Source organism: Manis javanica, chromosome 7 (assembly GCF_040802235.1).
Source record: "Manis javanica isolate MJ-LG chromosome 7, MJ_LKY, whole genome shotgun sequence".
NCBI classification, from domain to species: Eukaryota; Metazoa; Chordata; class Mammalia; order Pholidota; family Manidae; genus Manis; species Manis javanica.
The window spans coordinates 60,608,264-60,631,396 of NC_133162.1; the positions used below are offsets into that span (position 1 = coordinate 60,608,264).

Genomic DNA, 23,133 nt, shown 5'->3' on the forward strand with positions numbered 1-23,133 from the left:
TTAAAACTCTTTCCTTTTCCTTGATCCTTGCCATTTTAATCATTATGTATCTTGGTGTTGTCCTGCTTGTATCCTTTCTGTTGGGGGTTCAATGTATTTCCGTGGTCTGTTGGATTATTTCCTTCCCCAGTTTGGGGAAGTTTTCAGCAATTATTTCTTCAAAGAGACTTTCTATCCCTTTTCCTCTTTCTTCTTCTTCTGGTACCCTTATAATACAAATATTATTCCTTTTGGATTGGTCACATAGTTCTCTTAGTGTTGTTTCATTCCTGGAGATCCTTTTATCTCTCTCTATGTCAGCTTCTATATGTTCCTGTTCTCTGGCTTCTATTCCTTCAATGCCTCTTGCATCTTATCCATTCTGCTTATAAATCCTTCCAGGGATTGTTTCACTTCTGTGATCTCCTCCCTGACATCTGTGATCTCCCTCTGGACTTCATTCCATTGCCCTTGCATTTTTCTCTGCATCTCTGTCAGCATGTTCATGATTTTTATTTTGAATTCTTTTTCAGGAAGACTGGTTAGGTCTGTCTCCTTCTCAGGTGTTGTCTCTGTGATCTTTGTCTGCCTGTAGTTTTGCCTTTTCATTGTGATAGAGATAGTTTGCAGAGCTGGTACAAGTGACTGCTGGAAGAGCTCCCCTAATTGTTGGTTTGTGGCCTTCCTCTCCTGGGAGAATTGCGACCTCTAGTGGCTTATGCTTGTCAGCTTTGCCCAGACAGGGCTTCTGCTACCTGCCCGTTTGCTATGGAGTTTATCTCCACTCTTGCTGTGGGCGTGACCTGGGTGGGGCTGCTCCTCCAAAGTGGTGGAGCTCCGTTGGAGGGGGAGCAGCCTGGAGGCTATTAATCCCCGTAAGGGGCCTCTATGCTCCCTGCTGCCCAGGGGGTTAGAGTGCCCAGAGATCCCCAGATTCCCTGCCTCTGGTCTAAGTGTCCTGTCCTGCCCCTTTAAGACTTCCAAAAAGCACTCTCCAAACCAAAACAACAACAGCAACAATGAGAGAGGGAACAGAAAAAGAAAAAAGAAAAAGAAAAAACAAGCCTTTTTTTTTTGTCCTCAGGTGCCGGTCCCAGACACCCGCTCACCGGTCCTGCTGCTCTGCTTCCCTAGCACCAGGGTCCCTGTCCCTTTAAGGCTTCCAAAAAGCACTCGCCAAGTAGAGAAAAAAAAAAGGGGAAAAACATGCGATTTCCTCCGTCCTCAGGCGCCGGTCTCAGGCACCCGCCCTCTGGTCCTGCAGGGAAAAACGTGGGATATTCTTTGTCCTCAGGCGCCGGTCCCAGGCACCCACTCACCGACCCCGCCGCCCTGCCTCCCTAGCACTGGGGTCCCTGTCCCTTTAAGGCTTCCAAAAAACACTTGCCAAAAAGAGGAAAAAAAAGGGGAAAAACATGCGATTTCTTCCATCCTCAGGTGCCAGTCTCAGGCACCTGCCCCCCTGTCCCGCAGGGAAAAACGCGGGATATTCTTTGTCCTCAGGCGCCAGTCCCAGGCACCCGCTCACCGGTCCTGCTGCTCTGCCTCCCTAGCTCTGGGGTCCCTGTCCCTTTAAGGCTTCCAAAAAGCACTCGCCAAAAAGAGAAAAAAAAAAGGGGAAAAATGCGCGATTTCCTCCGTCCTCAGGCTCTGGTCTCAGGCACCCGCCCACCGGTCCCGTAGGGAAAAACGCGCGATATTCTTTGTCCTCAGGTGCCGGTCCCAGGATCCCGCTCACCAGTCCCGCCGCCCTGTCTCCCTAGCAACGGGGTCCCTGTCCCTTTAAGTGTTCCAAAAAGCACTCACCAAAAAAAAAAAAAAAAAAACGCTCCGGTTTCTTTCCACCCGCCGGGAGCCGGGGGGGAGGGGCACTCGGGTCCTGCAGGGCCGGGGCTTGTATCTTACCCCCTTCGCAAGGCACTGGGTTCTTGCAGGTGTGGATGTGGTCTGGATGTTGTCCTGTGTCCTCTGGTCTCTATTTTAGGAAGGTTTCTCTTTGTTATATTTTCATAGCTCTATGTGTTTTGGGAGGAGATTTCCACTACTCTACTCACACCGCCATCCTGGCTCCGCCCTTCAATCTGACATTTTTATTAAGAATATTTTGTTAATAAAATTTGATCATACAAACTGACTTTCCCTTTTCTACTGTTAGGCACTCTTATGAATCTGTTCTATGCGATCATGAATCATTTTGTTCTTTCATTTCTGTCATAACATATATCATCCCTCTTGGGGATCAATTGCAAACTAGGAACATAGCACCCCCCCAACCCCTGTTTAGAGATACATGTTTCTCTCATGGGTGAAAATCTGAAGGAAAACCTGACATTTTTCTCACTGACCTTCATCCTTCTAAACCTATTATCAGATTCTATAAAAGGTAATGTCTTATGTACCTATTTCAGTACTTGCTATTCTAGGGAAACTGAGGTAATAACAGAGCTAAACATTATAGGTAATTTTAGAAGTTAGTGATTGATGTTAGTAGACCTGAAGAACATTAGTTGATTTAATATTATTTTATTATTTTTATTATTATTATTATTGATTTAGAGACTTCTCCAGCCTAAAATGCAAATCTCCCATTTTCCATGCTGTTCTGGCACAGTTCCAGCTACACATGCCTGCATGTGTGTGCACACACACAAACACACACACACATACACATACACACAGGACTTTCAGTACCATGAATGAACAAAACTGTTTCATGACTGCTTTAGACCATGCTTTTCATTTTAACTGTGTATTAATTATCAGTTGTAAATTGCTCCAAACAAATTAGGCTAAGATACAAACACATACTCTGTCACACATCCCATGAATAGGAATTATAGGAGTGGCCTAACTGGCTGGTTCTGGCTCAAGGTGTCCAACAGTGTCGCAGTCAAGCTGTGAACTCTATCACTGGGGTAAGACATGCTTCCAGGCTCAGTCACTAGTTTCTGGAAGACCTTTGTTCTTTGCCATGTAAGCCTGTCCACAAGACTGTCTCATGACTTGGCAACTGGCTTGGAACATGGTTTCAGAAATGAATGTAGTGTTTTGAGAAATTTCCCAGTAACAGTATCTCTCTGTTCCATGTATTATGTTCTGGCTTCAACCAACTCTTCCAACTTGCTCCTACTTAAACATTCTAAAGTCCAGTGAAAAAAGTACTATTTCATGATCATACTCTATTTTTTATACCTCCTTTATTTTGCATGGCCTACAATCTGTGCCAGAATTTTCTTGTCTATCTAATGACCTCTCACTAATCCTGCAAGCCACATACACGTGATTAGTTTGTGAAATCTGCACCTGTTGCGCTACTTGCATACAGAAGAATTGTTTACCTTTTCCCCAGTAGCCACAGGATTTGGCATCTATTTTTATTATAACACATACTCCATTATATTATTATTTATCATTAGCTTATCTTGTAGAGGTGAAAAACAGCTCGAGGGCAAGATTGTATATTCACTGATATCTGTTCTGTGCCTAACATAGTCATACAAGTAGTATTTGATATTTGCTTTTTCAGGATAGACATCATTATTTAATTGCATTTTTAATAAGTGGATGAATGGTGATAATGTGAGAGTTATCACAAATATGATGTAAGTCTCTTCAATATTTTCTTCATTCCCTAATTAATGCAAAGTGCTTTCCATGTCTGATAAGTTCATAAGGAAAGGGGTTAGAAGCAAAATGTAAGGTTTGACCTAAAACATTTTTACTGTTGTATGTAAACACTCATGAGCAATAAATTTTTTGTTTAGAGACCACAATTTTTCACAGTTTTGAACATTTTACATAATACTCAAGCTCTTAGCTCCTGGGAATTTTGTAATTACCATATCCAAAAAAGAGTGCTTTGTATTTGAAGGTTTTAAGTGAATAATGCAACATTTCCTATGTGTATTTGGAGTCTTGGTTATATTACCATCATTTAGCTCAAATATTTAAAAATGACCTATTTTACCCTTTTGAATTTATGTATCATTCATGTAGATAAAGAAGTATAAATACTAATATTAGCAGGAATTCTTTTAAGGTTTTGGTAACTTTGACTACACAGTTATACTAAAAAATACAGCTGTAAGACAGAAGAAAGTTTGGAAATGTTATTAACAAGGCAGAAACTCAATTTAGTAGGTACAAAAAATACTGAATTATTTTTTCAGCACTAGAATTTTTAAGCAGCCTAAGATCTCTTTATCAAGCTGTGTAATTTAAAAAAATTCATTAATTTCACTGTGACTTTATAAATGTTCTTAATATTCGTATTGACTGAACTGGTCCAGATTTTCTCACTCACAGAGGTTAAGTATACATGCGAGCTTTGGTGTGTTTTTTCTGTGAAGAGACAGCTTGCTCCTGCTATGTGAAATTTTTCTCATGAATTTTTCTTCTTGAAAGAGTAATTGCCTTTCTTAGTTGATTTAGAGATGCTGCTTCTGGAGTTTAACAGTTCTTGAGTTGCACCAGAAATCTTAATAAGGGTTAGCTTATGTGTGCTTCATCACTAACTAGCAACTCTAATTGCACATGGTTAAATTTTCAAAACTAAGATGGAAGAAGAAAACTCTGTAAGCGTGCTTATCTAAGCACATTCTGACATATTTAATAACATCTCTATGTATTTTTCACAAGTGTATACTTTTCATGCACTACAGCACTTAATTGAATCTCTGGATCTTTTAAACTTTGGATTCTGAAGTATAACTATTTGGGTGGATATGATGAAAGTTGATTAAACATTTGATTCAGTGTTTAGCCAGAGTCAGACTGAGCTGCTGTTTTTTAGGGACTATGTTTTAGCATCCCAGACATACTCTTGGTTTAGTATGATTAGCTCAACTCTGGAGGAGGAAAATTGAGGCTTAGAGGAGTAACTTACATAAGCCTAACTGATAAGTGCTGTATGAAACTCAAACCTAAGTTTTGTAACTTCAAATTCTATTCTTCCCATTTTTCTATCCTTTCTACATTTATCCTTATTTTAAAAATAATGTCATTGGGCTGATAGTTTTGTTTTTCAGCTTAATTGAAACCTCAGAAATAGATTTAAAATTAGTCATTTTAATACTATGAAGACTGTTTTGCTAAAAATAAAAGTTGTCGACAACTCAGTAAAGCATTCCCTATTAGTATTCCTTAAAAAAGTAGCAATCCAAAACAAAACTCATCACATTAAAATTTTCAGTAATACTCCCTCAAACACTCTAAAGTATTAAAGAAACTATAAACTTTTTATTTCTCGAAAAAAATCCATATATTTATAAATATAGTGCAATTAATAGTAGACGATCTTACTTTTTCTAAAGCATACAGGCCCAGGGTCATTATTAAAATTGGACATGCTGTTCTCTTGGACTTGGATATCCATGTAAGAATTAGAAAAGGAGGGACATTAGCTTGAAATTATATATATATATATATACATATATATATTTATGTATGTTATTTATACATAATAGATTAGAAACGAGTACATATCCCCACATGATGAACAATGCTATCAAATTGTGAACAACAAATTTTTTTCATTTTATTTTTGTTATTGAAGTATTATTGATACACAGTCTTATGCTGATTTCAAATATACAACACAGTGGTTCAAAAGTTGCCTATTATTATTAAATCCTCACCCCCTGTAGTGCAGTTACTGTCTATCAATGTAGAAAGATGTCACAGAATCATTGATTCTATTCTCCATGCTGTACTACCATCTCTGTGACCAACTTTTATTGTGATTGTGAATTATTGTGCCCCTTTTTCCCCTTCACCCTCCCCCCAACAAACACCAGCCTCTCCAGCTTGGTAAACACTAGTCACTTCTCAGTGTCTATGAGTCTACTGTTGTTTTGTTACTTCTGTTTTGCTTTGTTTTTATATTCTAAAAATAAGTGAAATCATATGGTATTTGTCTTTCTCAGTCTGTCTTGTTTCACTGAGCATAACACCCTCTAGATCCATCCATGTTGTTGCAAATGGCAGGCTTTCTTTTTTGTAATTGTTGAATAATATTCTGTTGTGTATATGTTACATCTTCTTTCTCCATTCATCTACTGATTGGATAGATTGTATCCATATCTTGGCTATTGCAAACAGTGTGGCCATAAATGTAAGTGAGCATATATATTTTCAAATAAATGCCTAGAAGTGGAATTACTGGGTCAAATGGTATTCCTATTTTTAACTTTTTGAGGAACCTCCATACTGCTTTCCACAGCAGTTGCACCAATTTACATTCCCAGGGTAGGAGGGTTCTCATTTCTCTGCATCCTTGCCAGAATTTATTATTTCTTGTCTTTTGGATAGTAGCCATCATAACTGGTGTGAGGTGATATCTCACTGTGGTTTTAATTTGCACTTTCCTGATAATTAGCAATGTGGAGCATCTTTTCATGTGCCTGCTGGCTATTTGAATTTTTTCTTTGGAGAAGTGTCTTTTCGGGTCTTCTGCCCACTAATCAGATTATTTGTTTTTTGGGTGTTGAGGAGTATGAGTTTTTCATGTATTTTGGATGTTAACCCTATACCAGATGAATTGTTTATAAATATATTGTCCCATACTGTAAGATGCCTTTTTGTTTTGCTGATGGTATCCTTCACTGTACATAGATTTTTAGTTTCATGTATTCCCACTTGTTCATTTTTTATTTAATTTCCTTTGCCTGAGGAAATGCATCCTGGAAAAAAATTGCTCATGCTTATATTGAAGAGATTTTTTGCTTATGTTTTCTTCTAAGAGTTTTATGATTTCATGACTTACATTCAGGTCCTTGATCCATTTCAGGTTTACTTTTGTGAATGTAGTTAAACAATAATCCAATTTCATTCTCTTGCATGTTGCTGTCCAGTTTTCCCAACACCATTTGTGGAAGAGGCTGTCTTTTCCCCATTGTATATTCACAGCTCCTTTATGGTAAATTAATTGGCCTTATATATGTGGGTATATATCTGGGCTCTCTATTCTGTTCCATTGATCTGTGGGTCTGTTCTTGTGCCAGTACAAAATTGTTTTGATTACTATAGCTTTGTAGTAGAGCTTGAAGTCAGGGAGTGTAATTGCCCCAGCTTTGAATTAAAGAAATTTTAGTTAGCTTTTCCCATCTACTCTGTTGTTTCATGTTGAACAGGTTATTATTAACATGTTTTTCAATTTTAAAAAGTTATGTTAGATATAAGAATATGAAGGAATTGCTGAATTATTTATTCTGATACTTCTTACAGAAATAAGATTTTTTCTATTTCTGTTTATATGTATATAACATATTCTCATACATCTTTTCTTTGAGGGAGTGAACTTTAAAAATTATTTGATTTGGGGAAAGGGGCATATTTTTGTTGCTGCTAGATTTTCTATGAAGAAAATGCATACTTTGAAGATTTAATTTAAATATATGGTTGATTTTGATCTAAATGCTTTCTCTACCTCATGAGTATTTCTTAAGTATAGAAAATGAGTCTGGAATATATTTATTACAGTTGCATTTTAATAAGTTTGACATGTTCAAAAGCTGCTTTCTTTATTATGTATCTTAATATGTACAGCTTAAAAGAAAAAAATAACATAAGCTTCTTTCATTATAATGGTGAGATGTTAAATGGCATCTGTTCAGAGAATATACACGTGCCATTGGAATATGAAAAAATTTTTGTTTTAAGTGATTAATGCTTGATTTTGTATAATAGTTTCAACTTTGTCATTGAGAAATGCAAACAAATTATTTTTATGATTTCTAGTAGAATATTTCATATGTATGTTTATATAAAATAGTCATGAAATACATATTTATAAATATTGTATCAAATGGAACTTATGTTAGATTTTCTTTCAAGAATGCATAACTTTGAAGATTCAGTATAAACATCCATTTTTAATTAAACTAACTGATTTCATTTCTTCCTTAACAATGTCTTTGAAAATCTATTTCACAGTAAAAATATGATTCTTTTAAAAATAGATACACATACCATATTCCATTTATACTATACAATTTTATATCTTTATCTATTCCTCCTCAGTGTACATTCTGATTGCTTCCAGGCTCTTGGTATTACAAACAATGCCTCAGTGAATATCCTCATTCCTCATATGAAATTATTTGGAGATATGTGAGTATATCTGTAGGATAAATTTTTAATATAGAATTACTATTTAATATAATACATGCATTTTAATATTTGATACATATTACTACCATATTTTCAGTAGAGGTTACCACACTTACATTCACATTAACAATGTAGGAGAGAGTGCCTTTTTGCTCATATATTATCCAACATAAATCAACATATTTTACCTTTGATACATAAAAACTGGTATCTTCTGGCTTTATTGTGTATTTTCTTATTAATGATACTTTAGTGTTTGCATGTACGTATAGTGTATGTTTGTGTGTGTGTGATATATATATATATATATATATATATCACACACACACATTATGTATTGTATGCATTTATAATGTATGGTATATATGTATGTGTGTGTATGTGCACACATATTTACATGTGCTAAGAGAATAATTAACAAGTAATTTCCCAAACACCATGACTTAAAACAACAAAAGTATATTTCTAACACAAAATCTTCATTGTATCCTATTATCTATGGTGGCAATACTTCATCTAGTGATTCAGGAAACCAGACTAGATTTGATCCTGAGGCTTAATGTAAGTCTTTTTCCATAATTACCATCCATGGGAGGGGAAACCGGGTCTTTTTACTTCCTCTTTCCAGAAATGACAAATGACCCTTCCTCTCATGTTCCCAAACATCTAACATGATCCTGAGAAGTGTGGGAAACAGAATATCCCATTTTCCTAAGAAGGAAGGGAGAAATGCAATTTAGTAATATTGATATTTTCTACCATATTGAATTTCTTTTACCCAGAAAATGCAATTGAATTTATTTTCTAACAGGCCCATGGGGAGATAAAATTCCTACCCTAGAATTCCTTCTATGTCTTAAAACACAAATCTGTCAAGCAACATATCCAAAGTCAAACTGATTTTTGTTGTGGTATTTGTGTAGTTGGCATTAAAATTAGATAATCTAACTTATAGGAAAAGTCTCCATCTCCTAATTGTATCTACTCTAACAAAACTGGATATAAATCTTAAAATGCTTTTAAATTTAGTATCATTAATATCAAAAATAGAAATTTGTTCAGTGTACATTTTCTCTAGGCTTACATTTGGAGATGGTAAAGCTTATCTTGAGTTTTGATTATAGTTATTCTAATGTGGAAAGAACAGTTCCTGAATTTTTTTCCTGTGATGCTTCTGAAAAAGATTTAATTTGTCAGTCTTAGAAACTAGAATTTTCTACCCTGAGACTTACATCCCTGGTTACACTGTTGACAAATGGTACTTGAACTTACACAATATGTAAGTAGGAATACATTCAAGTTTTTTACACATACTATAAATTAATATGTTAAAAATCCAAACCATAACCAAAGTGTAAAACAAAATAGTTACCATCTACAAGGTCAGGTTCCACTAAGTGTATTAAATATTACAGTTTATTTATTTCATTTTGAAATACTAAAAGTAATTCAGAATTCTGAAAAAAAGTATTTCCACTCTGTCATAGCAAAATTCTTCAGTAGACCAGAGACCGATAAACTTTATGAGTAATGAATACTTTTTGGGAATTAAATGGAAAATATGGAGACTCTATAATGCCACATATATCCATTTACAACAAATGTTATACATGAAGTATTTTATTGTATTTTGAAATTAGAAATGTATTTTACTCAAATAGAATATGAGATTGTATTCTAGTATATTATGTACTTTCAAATTTGTTTTATTAAAAACATGTGCTTTCTGAAAATAAATACAAGCTCTACATACTTTTTAAAGTAAATTTTTATTGTGATTACAATATTTTTCAATAAAACTTTTTTTAAAATAATGAATTGAAATTCAGTAGTGTTTTTTGGCATGACAATGGTTCATGCCTGTGCATTTTTTAATCAAAATTTTTATAATTCCCCTTTTAAAAGACAACATGTGTCCAAAATTATGACTAACAAAAGTTTGTGCTGCATACAAAATCCGAACTCCTATAATTACCACTGCTGGAAGAGACTCATTTTTTCAAAAAACATGGAATTCTCCAATTGCATTTCTGTCACATTATTTTCTTTGTTTGTGAGAGACTACATAATGAATGCCATTAATGCTCCACTTGCCAGCATTATTGTTGTTTTCATCTTAAAATATGTCATATGAAAAGAAGTGGATTTAAGATTACTTCAGAGAGATTGATAAAATACTGTCATTGAGCCCTAAACTACAGAAGCACTTTCTCCACCGATGCTCTTTCAAGAGTGGTTGCTTGGCTCAGTATCTATCTATCTATCTATCTATCTATCTATCTATCTATCTGTCATCTATCTGTCTATCAGTTATCTATCATCTATCTATCTATATATATATCAGTTATCTATCTATCATCTATCTATCATCTATCAATCTATCTATCTATCTATCTATCTATCTATCTATCTATCTATCTATCATCTTTCTATCCACCTACCTACCTGCCTATCAATAGAGATATATACGTGCTTCAAATATATACACGCATATATATATATATGTAAATGCTTCAAATTGAGCTTTAGAAGAGGAACAAGTCCAAGTTTTAGTATATTTACAACTTTCTCCAAACAGTACTTTTAATTTAAAAAAATGCACTACCCTATTTATTTTCAGGATGAGCAGATATAATGTGTTAATTCTCTCTCATTGTTTTCCTTTCTGCATTACTAAAGAATTTGCTATGTGTGAAGTTGCTGTTTATACTATCATATTTGATATTTTTAGAGTCAAAATGTTGTCATATTTTTCCATTTCATATTTTCCAACTTCCACAAGGCCTGTTTTAAACAGATAGAAATCCAAATTCCTAATAATAGGGTAGATAATTCCCATCAAAAGGAAAATAATATATTCACTATAACGTAAAACAATTGCACCTCATCTTACAGTACAAAATAGCATCCTAAGTCCTGTTAGATATTAAATCTTACCTTAATGCCATAACAAGAGACTTCTTTTATAAAAACAGTTTGAGAATATGGAATAAAATATATTGCTAACATCTCCATTTGACCCACTGTATTAGTTTCCTAGGGAAACTAAGGTAACAAATCACCACAGGCTTAGAGACTTAAAACAACAGAGATGTATTTTTCCTTGGTTCCAGAGGTCAGAATTCTGAAAAGGTATCAGCAGAGCCACACTCTGTCTGAAGGCTCTAGGGGAAAATCTGTCTTTACCCTTCTAGCTTCTGGTGGCTCCAAGCTTTGCTTGGTTTGTGGCTGCATCACGCCGCTTACTGCCTCTCTCCTTACGGGGCATTCTGTGTGTGCTCCTCTTCCAACTCTTCTAAGTCCCACACAGCGTCGGATTTAGGGACTACCCAGTTAATCCATGTACATTTCATTTTAAGGTCCTTAATTTCATAACATCTACCAAGACCCTTTTTCCAAATAAGCCATGTTCACGTACCCTAAGGGTTGGGAGTTGGACATACTTTTGGGAGTGGGACGGTTCACTATTTTGATCAATACAAACACTAAAAAATTCTGTGGATTCCAGCTCAAGAATCCATATTGCCTAAAATATGAAAGTAATCAAAACTAAAACATGATGTTAGGCTTATATTACAATTTCTGCTTTTGTAAATATCTACTTATATTTTCTTTCATCCAAATGTTATCTACACCTACAAGTTTCTTCTCAGATGTAATTCCCCTAAGACATCTGGTTGCTCTTCCAGATATAAGTGATCATTTTCTTACTCACTCAAGAAATCCTATTTTTTTCCTTTCTCTTACTGCACTGAAAACTTCCCACCTTGTAGGTTGCATAATCAATACCTCCTTGTAGTCTATTTTCTCATTATCACTTTAACATTTTACAAAGGAAAAACTAAGTCTTTGGAAGGTTCAAATACTTTCCCAAGGCGATGCAGCCTATTATAGGCAGGATCATGTTTGCAACTTAAGTTAGTCAGACACGGTTCCAAGCTTTCAGTCAATACATAATCCCAGTACTTGACACATATTGGGCTTCAGAGTGTTGTGCAAAGACAGTGGGCATGGATTTGAAGTCCTCACTTCTACACATGCTCTAATGAGTGACCTCGGTGGGGCCACATAACCTCTCAGTCTTGGCTCCTGTCTTGCTCATGAATGAAAGCATTTATTTTTATAATTTCAGTCTGGAAATTAAAAGACAGCATTTATTCAAAGTGCCTAGTAAAGTATCTAAAATTAAAATGTAGATTTAATAGTTGTAGTTGTATCTGAAACTTGGTAGAATCCATTCTGAATTCCCTCCAATACTTTGCCCATGAGAAGTACGTAATAAATGTCTATTGTATAAATAAACAATTTTAAAATTATTAGTAGCATGTGCTGATGGATGGGAGCATAGTTCTAGACAAATAGTTCATGTCAGTTTTCTGAACATCTACTTCTAATTCAGTTGTTCAGACCAAAGCAATAGTTAACCTAATAGAAGAGAAAGAGTATACTTCCATTATTTGCAGCTTCCCAGGTGAATAATTAGCACCATTGAAAATACTCATTAAAGTTTCAATTGTGAAATTTAAAATATTTTGTTTCATAGAAAAAATTTAAAGGAATTTATTTTAAATTATATTAAATGTAAAAATAAATTAGCATTTTGCAAACTCTGATCCTGCATCCCAGTAACTGAAGGTAGTGACAAAATGAAACAACACACTAGAAGTGACCTGTCATTCCTTAGCAGTAACTATATTATGTTCCCTCAATTAACTAGAAATAATGAATGAACTATGCATGTCCACCAGAACTCATTCCCTTTTACCAAACTGAGGACTTCTGTCCTACAGTTGTGTCCACTCTCCCTTCTCTCTTCTGCCTGTGCTCCCCTCCACCATGAATTATTCCTATTAGTAACAGCCCAGTCTTTAAAAACACAGCCATGTACCCACACACCCAGTTCCCTGACTAACCATCACCATTCTCTCCCAACATTTTGCTGTTTACTTGTACAACACCAAACACCAATTCCTTAAATCCTCTATTTTTCTTGACAGTCCCTAGGAAGGCTGTTTTCCCACTGCTCTACTGAAACTACTTCTGTCCAAGACACCAGTGACCTATGTTTTGCTGGATACCAAATGGTCAATTTTCAGTACTTATCTTCACCTGTCGGCAGCACTTGATACATACACACCCTCTCCTCTTTTGGAAACTCTTTCTTCACTTGACTTCAGGGACTCCTTCTCACCCCTTCCCAGTTGCTTTAGCTAGATCTCCCTTATTTTGCTGACTACAAAATATTTGCAAGTCCCATTTCCTCTCTCTTTATATTCACTCCGCAGATAGTCTGGATCATTTCCATGATTATTCCTTGACTGCCAACTATATAACTCCCCTGACTTTCAAACTGATGGGTAGAATCCATGGCACATCTTTACTTGGTGGTTTAATGAATATTTCAAACTTCAGTTTTGCAAACCAAGTCTATTTTTTCTCCAGCATAACACATCGAAGGGGTACCTCCACGTTCCTAATCTCCAGAGTTAGCTACTTCTCTCTCGTCACCTGCTACTAATGCCCTCTCATTAATTATATCATAGTTAAACTCGACTATGTGCTGTTTGTCAACCATGACTGGCATGCTCTCAGCTCAGAGCCTCTGAGGCTGGTATTCCTTCTTCCCAATGATAGGATTCTGCAAAACACCCCTTGCTTATTTGGCTCTCAGTTCAAATGTTATTTTATCAAAGAGCCTTCTGTGAATATATTAAATATTTACCAACCCTTTCCCTACTCCAGTCCTCTATGTCTTCCTTACATCTGTTTTTAAGTATTAACATTACCTACATATATTTGTATATTTTGTCTTTTCTCACAAAAATATAAAATTTACAAAGGCCTTGTTTAATACTTTTCAAAGAAGGTGAAAAGAGGTTAAAAAAGACAAGTACATCTGACCATGTATTTTTTATAGTTAATATAAGAAGAAATGCAGCTCAGCATGAGAAGTAGTGTACACTTCAGGTTTTTTCAGAAGTTGTAGAATTTTCATTATGGAAAGGAGGAAAACATCACCTCAAATGCTCACCCTACAGAATCTCTGCAGACACGCTGCTGAATTATTGATCTTTTATTTTTATTTGGTTAGGGGCTTCTCTTTATTTTCATTCATCTTCTACCACAATATTTTCCACACTGAACGGGAGAAATAGATAACTCATCACTATTATCCTGAGGGAGAGACCCTAGCTTGCTTTCATAAATGAGCAAAATCTGTAAAGAAGTGAATATATTTAATCAAAGTTTAATGACATTTGTTTTGATTAGATATATTTTATTTAGACAGTTTACCATTCACATATTAATATATCATGTACACAGATGAGCACACAGCAGAAGTATCTTTGAAAAATGGTCTTAATCCATCAAATATGAGACACCCCCGAGAATTAAAATTAGACCCAAAATTCAGAAACTTATGAGTTACTGGGAAATGATTGTCTGCTAAATTTGTTTTTAAAAAGCTAAAGTAAAAATAATACTTTTAAAATAACCAACAGGGTTTCATTTCAATTTACAATACTGTTTACTTCTATGCAAGAGTTTAAATAAACCTCCCTTATCAGACTAAGTATTTTCATTTTCTTATTAGTTTTTTGTTTTTTCTTTAAACAAATCACTCTTTCCAGACTCTCAACTCCTCTGCAATTACTGTTGCTTAAGAAAGTTCCATTTAGAATGAGATTACAAGAAAATTATAGACATCAGCTGCACTTAAAGTTGTTTAATATGGCAGTTAGAATAGCTTTCGCTCGGCATGTATCGCTTGGCTGGTGGAAACTAGTGCATGATACAATTTTAACACAAACTCAAAATATTAAAATTAGTCTACTTCTCATATGTTCTCAAGAAAGTGATTTTTAGAGGCTAATCTCTGTACACAGTATTTCCACTTTAATTAACAGTGCCTGATGAAACAGAGTATTGTCGCTAGTATATGTTTGTCTAAAACTTCTTTTGGTAAGCATCGTGAGATCCAAATGAAGTTTATTCTCTTCAGTACAGTAATCTGCAGGGAAAATTCCTTAGCTTATACAAACGTACTCTACCATATATTTTAGTGTCTATTATGTGTTTTGAAGTTCACATTTGTGATAGAAGTAGAATGCAAAGGTTTTTAGAATTGCAACTTTATCAGGGCTTTGTTGTTCAGCATATTCAGACATAATTTTACCTTTAAGAATTTATATTCTCACCAAATGTAATACTGTATATGCCTTGTCCTTCCCCCTTTATGGTCACATACTAGATAATCCTGAAAGTGGATTTGATAACAGTCTGAAACTCATTTAGGAAGCTTCCTTTCAGTATATTGAAAAATAGAAAAAAACAAAACCCTGTAAGGAGTAAGTTATTTTTTAATGAGTGGAGGAGCAATATTCATAAACTTAAAATCAAATATAGACTCTCACTGGAAGTATAAATGCCAGTCTTAGTGATGTTCACAAAAAGATAAGGAGCAGATACCAAAAGCTGGCTTAAAAGATTTTCTAGAATGTCCTTGAATCTCTAAAAAAAAAAAAATTGGAAAAATATAGCCAAATATCATCATTGAGTTTACCCTGGAATTTTGTATAAATTTTTAGATTATTCACATGATTACAGAATTTAGAGTATAAATCAATACTTGAGGCCAGGATGAAATTTGCAATGACTGTGTCCTAAAAAGGCTTGCTTAACTTTGGTAAGGCAGATGTGCTTCAAGTTAACTTCAGGGAGTGTGTGTGTGTATGTGTATGCAGTATTACTTTGTAAAGTAACTACAGTGTGTTTCTGAAAATTCCTCTTGACAAAATTCTGACAACAACAAGACTAAAGTTCCCACCTAGGAGACTCTGGGCATCCTAACACATCTTTATAGTTATTGCATGTATTGAGAGAGATCTTTTTTGAGGTAGAAAGACACTTTAAACTATTATAATTCTCAAAGAATGTGACTTTGGAAAAAAGTTTGGTGAGATGTGATGATAGTCCTGCAGTCCTAAATAGAAAGAGAAAGAGAGAGAGAAAGAGAGAGAGAACAAGCTCTGGTAGGTAACTGGCAGCCCCTGACAGACTCTTAAATCCAGGGTTTCAAGCTGGGGCGCCATGGGCTGGACAGCACAGTACTTACATTTCCTTCAGTCAACCTCATAACTTAAAAAAGGTTTCATTAAAACAGTTCAATAATACATACTTCACATTAAAATCTAGACGTTCTGCTTTATCTAAAACATTGGAAACAAAAAAATGGGTTTGTACTTCTACAAAGAAGCTAATATTAATTTAAATTCATCAAGTGCCCAGCTCCCCATTTTCTCTCTGCCAGCTCCACTTATTTTCAGTATCTTCCTGACTGTTATAGTCCTATTCAGTTGTAATACTTTCTTTAAGCAACTGTGGCTAATTACACTTATTAATGCACACAACCTAAACAGACACACATGCACCTTCTTTTCCTAATTTTCTCTTTTCTACAACTTAACACTCATTTTCATTCAACCGCATTAAATCTGATCATTTTACAATCTTCATACAGCTCCTGTTTACAAGCTATTAACAAAATAAACTTCTGACATGCATGATGGATTTGTGGGTATGGACAGAGGGATGGAATCTGTTCTTTGATTCCCCCTTTCACTCTACCTTTATCATTATTAAAATTGCAACTTCAAAATGACCCACAATATTTTATTTCATCTTTGCCCATGGCATCACATTAACAAGTTTCTAATCGTAAGACTTTTACTTCCTTTCATCCACAAAAGATTCCTGATTCTGATTTATTCACCCATCTCTGAAATGGGAAAGTGGGAGAAAAAAAGTTTCTAGCCATTCATTTGCATGAAAGCCCTCTTTAATGATATTTTCTCTAAGAGGAATATCTTGCTGAATCATGTAAAATAGGGGAGTTTTCATAATTTTGGAAGTTCCACTGCATGCTTTATGAATAGTATTTAAAAACTTGAATCTTTGAACTTCAACATAATTCTAAGGGGAAAAATATTACTTTATAAAGTGATTACTGTTTAATTGGACAAGAGTGCTAATTAAGTAGAAAAGCTATAGTTTATACTTCCATATATGCTTTGAGGCTTTGTTTTTTTTTCCCCGATAATTCTTAAGGTTATTATTTACCAATTTCCATTATTTTTGCCATTTCAACAAAAATATTAAAGTAGAATTATGTGGCTTATATTCACTCCCATATAAAAAAGAGATGTTGTTATAAGTTAAAAGGGCTCTGCTAGTATTAATGCACTCAGACATTTGGGGGCAGATTTGCTTATTTTATTACTGGTACAGCGTAATCTGTATGCATAAGAGAAAATTATTTAAATTCTGTTTGCTCCTCAAGCAAAAACAATGTTGTATTGAATGACCATTGATAGATATGCCAAATTTTACAATTATAGTACTGGCTATCTTTTATAAGGAATGCTCTAAAACCAGCTAATGTCACTCATGTTTTGTTTATCTGGCCTGCAATTATTAAGCAACTCTGCCAGATGTATTTAAACAGGTAATATGGTTGGTGTAGTTAGAGCATTAGTTAGCACTTAGTCTGCCTGTTATTCATCATTTCCCCCTCAACTACATAGTTCTCCCAAGTTAATCTACATGTCATCCACTTTATGCATCTTCTTTTTGAAATATGTTATTGGTCACTATTAGTCTAAAAAACAAACAAAAAACTTGTTACTGAGACCCTCTTTGATGTGTTGAGACCACAAGTTCTTCTTGCTGAGTGTCACTTATGACAGTAGAATGAGACAGAGTTCAGGTCAGCAAAACAGAAGCTTTATTCTTTGATTAAGGAATGGAGAGGCAACAGGTCATTATTTAAAGACATCTTCTCCCCAAAATGGGACAGTGGGAGACTTCTAAGGGGCCAGGATGGCAAGGGTGGTGATGGTGGTGTGAGGATTTAGGGGGAAAGGGTGCAGATTTCCAGGGATGGCTAGTGTGTATGCAGTCTCTTGGACCCCATTGCACATGGCACCAATTGTGCCCAGCAAGGTGCATTTCTCTGTCCCGGGGGGACAACTTGGAATGCTAATGTATTAGAATAATAGTATAATGAGCGCATAAGTAGGTCAGGTCTGATATCTTGCAACTGCCTGGTTCTGGCCAGTTTTGAGGTTTGGCTTTTTGAATCCTTGTTGCCTCATTTTTCTGTAAGTAAGCATAGCTCTAGAGCAACAGTTATTTTCCTATTTTTTTCAGGGGCATTGTAAAAGGGGGCGATCAAAGGCAATGGAAAAGACTGAGGAGCTTATATCCCAGTAACATATCCTGGTGACAGGCTAGATTTTCCAGTTCCCTGTGATTTGGTAAGTAATATACATGTTCAAACTTGTCACATGCTAGTGCACTGTGTAGACTCTATCTCTAGGAATCTCTTTTTTTAAACTCATTTTTTGCTATTTTTTTTACTTTATTTCTTCTACTTGAATGATTTTGCTCCTTTCCTTTTTCCCATGTAGATGTTATTCAGATTCAATGCCCCATGGACATTCCATTATATCATTATATCCATGAAATAATCTTTGACACTCGAGTGTCAGCAACATGCTGGTCCATACTCCTATGCTACATGCTACTGCTTATTATTGTTAACAGAACTGAAATAAGACAATAGCATCTATTTGGAGTCTCACGATTGCTATTTGGGGAGCAAAGATTTGGGCACTGATGCAAATTGTGTCCCACTAGGGAACAAAAGTTAGGGGTTTGTAAAGACAGAGGGAATGTTTGTATACATCGTTTACACAGAATTTTGATTGGTGTTGGAGGCAGAAAACTTTTCTTGACTGAATATTACAGGTAGCTAAGGCTATCACTAAGCAAAGTCTCTTACTATAGCATGTACTCTGGCTGAGTCCTTGGAATGTTTCTGGTTTTGTCCAGTTCAAAAGTTTGTGGTTCCACCATTGAGGAGGTGCACAAAATCTGTCTCCTTAATGACTTCCCAGTACTATTTTTAAACCCCTTGACATAAGTGATTCTATTTTATTTCACCCTTCACATTATGTTTTTCTTTTTATTAAAGTATCACTGCTATACAATCATGAAGGATTCACATGAGCAACATTGGCTTTTAACATTCACCCATATTATCAAGTTCCCGCACCCCATTGCAGTCACTGTCCATCAGCATAGTAAGATGCTATGGAGTCATTTCTTCTCCATGCTATACTGCCTAACCCATGACCTACTGATATTGTGATTGCAAATTATAGTGCCCTTTAATCCCCTTTCCCCCCACTCCCCACACACCGTCCTTGCCCCCTTCCCTTTGGTAACCACTTGTCCCTTCTTGGAGTCTGTGAGTCTACTGCTCTTTTGTTCCTTCAGTTTTGTTTCTTTGTTATACTCCGCAAATAAGTGAAATCATTTAGTACTTGTCTTTCTCTGCCTGGCTTATTCACTGAGCATAATACCCTCTAGCTCCATCCATGTTGTTGCAAATGGTAGGATTTGTTTTCTTCATATGGCTGAATGATATTCTATTGTATATATGTACCATTTCTTCTTTATCCATTCATCTACTGATGGACAATTAGGTTGCTTCCATATCGTGGCTATTATAAACAGTGCTGTGATAAACACAGGGGTGAATATGTCTTTTTGAATCAGGGATCTTGTTTACTTTGGGTAAATTCCTAGGAGTGGAATTCCTGGGTCAAATGATATTTCTATTTTTAGTTTTTTGAAGAACCCCCATACTACTTTCCACAGTGGCTACACCAAATGACTTTCCCACGATAGTGTAGAAGGGTCCCCATTTCTCTACATCCTCACCAGCATTTCTTTTCTTTTGGATGCTGGCCATCCTAACTGGTGTGAGGTGATGTCTCATTACAGTTTTAATTTTCACTTGCCTGATAATTAATGATGTGGAGCATCTTTTCATGTGCCTGTTGGTCATTAGAATTTCATCTTGGAAAAGTGTATGTTCAAATCCACTGCCCATTTTATAATCAGGTTGTTTGTTTTTTTAGTGTTGAGGCATGTGAGTTCTTTAAATATTTTGGATGTTAACCCCTTATCAGAAAAGTCATTTATGAATATATTCTCTCATATTGCAGGATGCCTTTTTGTTCTGTAGATGGTGTCCTTTGCTGTACAGAACCATTTTTGCTTGGTGTAGTCCCATTTGTTCATTTTTGTCTTGCCCAAGGAGATGTGTTCAGGAAAAAGTTGCTCATATTTATATTCAAGAGATTTTTGCCTATGTTTTCTTCTAAGAGTTTCATAATTTTACTGTATCCCACAGGTTTTGGACTGTTGAATTGTTGTTTTCATTTTTCTCCATATTTAGCTTGATTTCTGTTTTTATTTTGTCATTGATTTTTTAGGAGCATGTTGTTAAGCCTCCGTGTGTTTGTGGGCTTTCTTGTTTCTTTTGCATAATTTATTTCTAGTTTCACACCATTGTAGCCTGAGAAGCTGACTGGCACAATTTCAATCATTTTAATATACTGAGGCTCTTTTTGTGGCCTAGTATGTGATCTATTTTGGAAAATGTTCCATGTGCACTTGAGAACAATGTGTATCATGCTGATTTTGGGTGGAGTGTTCTATAGATATCTGTTAGGTCCATCTGTTCTACTGCGTTATTCAGTGCCTTGGTGTCCTTACTTATTTTCTGTCTGGTTGATCTGTGATATTTATAATGGCTATATCCTTCTGTTGGACTGACCCCTTTGTCATTGTGTCATGTCCTTGTTTATCTCTTGTTACTTTCTTTGTTTTGAAATATATTTTGTCTGATATAAGTACTGCTACTCCTGCTTTTTTCTCCTTATTTGCATGAAATATCTTTTTCTGTCCCTTCACTTTTAGTCTGTGTATGTTTTTGGGTTTGAAGTGAGTCTCTTGTAGGCAGCATATAGATTGGTCTTGTTTTTTCATCCACTCAGTGATTCTATGTCTTTTGATTAGTGCATTCAGACCATTTACATTAAGGATGATTATTGATAGATATGTACTTATTGCCAGTGCATGCTTTAGATTTGTGGCTACCAAAGGTTCAAGGGTAGCTTTTTACTATCTAACCAGTCTAACTTAACTCCCTTGGTACATTATTTCAAATACAATATGAAGGTTCTTTCTCTTTTTCTCCCCTTTTTCTTCTTCTTCTTCCTCCTCTGCTCTTTATATATTAGGCATCATATTCTGTACTCTTTGTGTATCTCTTGTTAACTTCATGAGTTGTTAATTTAATTTTGTTTTGCTTCATAATTAATTGGTCTTCTACCTTTACTGTGATTTTATTTTCTCTGGTGACAGTTTTTTGGCCTTAGAAGCACTTCCATCTAGAGCAGTCCCTCCAAAATACACTGAGGAGATGGTTTGTGGGAGGTAAATTCCCTCAATTTTGAATTATTTGGAGATTGTTTAACCCCATTTCAAATTTAAATGATAATCTTGCCAGGTGGAGTATTCTTGGTTGGAGGCCCTTCTGTTTCATTGCATCAAATATTTCAGGAGATTCCCTTCTGGCCTGTAAGGTTTCTGCTGAGAAGTCTGCTAATAGCCTGATGGGGTTTCTTTTACAAGTGATCTTTTTCTCTCTCTGGCTCCCTTCAGTACTCTCTACTTGTCCTTGATCTTTGCCATTTTAATTTTTATATGTCTTGGATTAAATACTATGGCAGCTATAGGAGCCTAATGCAGAGTCTCCTCCCTGCATGCAGGGCCCACTGAACACTGGCAGTGGAGACTGGTGTTATGGCCAGGAAGGCAAGTTCAAAAGTCCCAGCCAAGCTCTTTCTTCCCAGCAGGCACCAGATCCACTCCCCTGTGACCCCAGCTGTTGCTGCAGGCATATGGCAGCTCCAGAGAGTAGAGCTTGTGTTGGGAGGATTCCTTGTGTTGGGACATCTCTGTACTTCCATCACCTGACACAGTCTCCTCTAGTTCATCTAATCTACTTTTAAATCCCTCCATTGTATGTTTCTTTTCAGATATTGTATATTTCAAAGCTTCTATCTCTTTAACTCCTGCCTGAGATCTTGAATATTTTTCTGTATGTTTATGACTTTTTTTTTGAAATCTTTATCAAGAAGATTGGTGATTTTAGTTTCACTAAGCACCCCTTCTGGCATTTTTTTCTTGTGATTTTGTTTGGGCCAAATTCCTTTGCTGCTTCATTTTTTAGTGTTCCCTATGGCCTAATAACTTTGTGTAGGCAGCACCCTTTAGTTCCTAGAAGCTCTACTCTCTGAAGCTGCCATGTGCCTGCAGCAATGGCTGGGGTCACAGGTGAGTGGATCTGGTGCCTGCCTGGAGGAAAGAGCTTGGCTGGGATTTTGAACTTGCCTTCCTGGCCATAACACCAGTCTCCACCGCCAGTGTTCAGTGGGCCCTGCATACAGGGAGGAGCCTCTGTGTTAGGCCCCTATAGCTGCCATAGATGGGGCCACCCTCTGGCTGGCCTGGAATTGGTGGAGTTGTCAGGTGAGTTGTACTGATACCTAGTGTGAGGAAGGAGTGGCAGGTTGCATACCACAGTGAGGGCACCTCGGGGCTATATTGCCATCCAGGGGGATGGAATGTCTGAAGCCTCTGAGAGTTCCCTACCTGCTGGGCTGAGCTGTTGGGAAGATTTTTTTGCATCTGTCCTCTATTCTGAGCAGCAAGTTTTATGTAATCTTTGCCCTTTAAGTGCCCCTCTCACTGTTGGTAAGTCCTTCAAACTTCTTGCCTTTCTTTTGTCCAGGGGGCTGGTTATGAGTATAAGCAGTTGAGGACTGAAATCTCAGTCTCTGCAAGTATTCTCCTTGTCTTTGCTCTCCAACCCCATTAATCTCCAGAGTACCATGTAATGTGAGTTTGTGCTCCCAAAGATCTCTAGTGCTAGTGTTCAGTATTCCTGGACTTCTGCTCCCTCCCTGCTCCATTTCTCTTCCTCCCCCCTATGGGCTGGGATGGGTGAGCTTATGTCCTGCCAGATCACAGCTTTGCTACTTTACCTTTTTCTGTGAGGTCTTCTCTTTTTCTCCAGATACAGCCAGTTTGTTCTGCAGTCATCAGGTCACTTTTTCAGAATTAGTG

General features: G+C 36.1%; 1 protein-coding gene across 4 annotated transcripts in view; it reads left to right on the forward strand.

The window, feature by feature from the left end:
- Positions 1 to 23,133, forward strand: part of PCDH15 (protocadherin related 15) — a 1,663,341-nt gene that overhangs the window by 845,892 nt on the left and 794,316 nt on the right. For 2 of the 4 annotated variants that reach the window (XM_073241039.1, XM_073241041.1), the window contains exon 1: positions 18,298 to 18,404. The exons of the other annotated variants lie outside the window; for them this stretch is intronic. The gene's annotated coding sequence lies outside the window, so the exon portion shown is untranslated. Of the gene's footprint in view, positions 1 to 18,297; positions 18,405 to 23,133 lie in introns of those variants that run through there. 4 annotated transcript variants of the gene reach the window in all.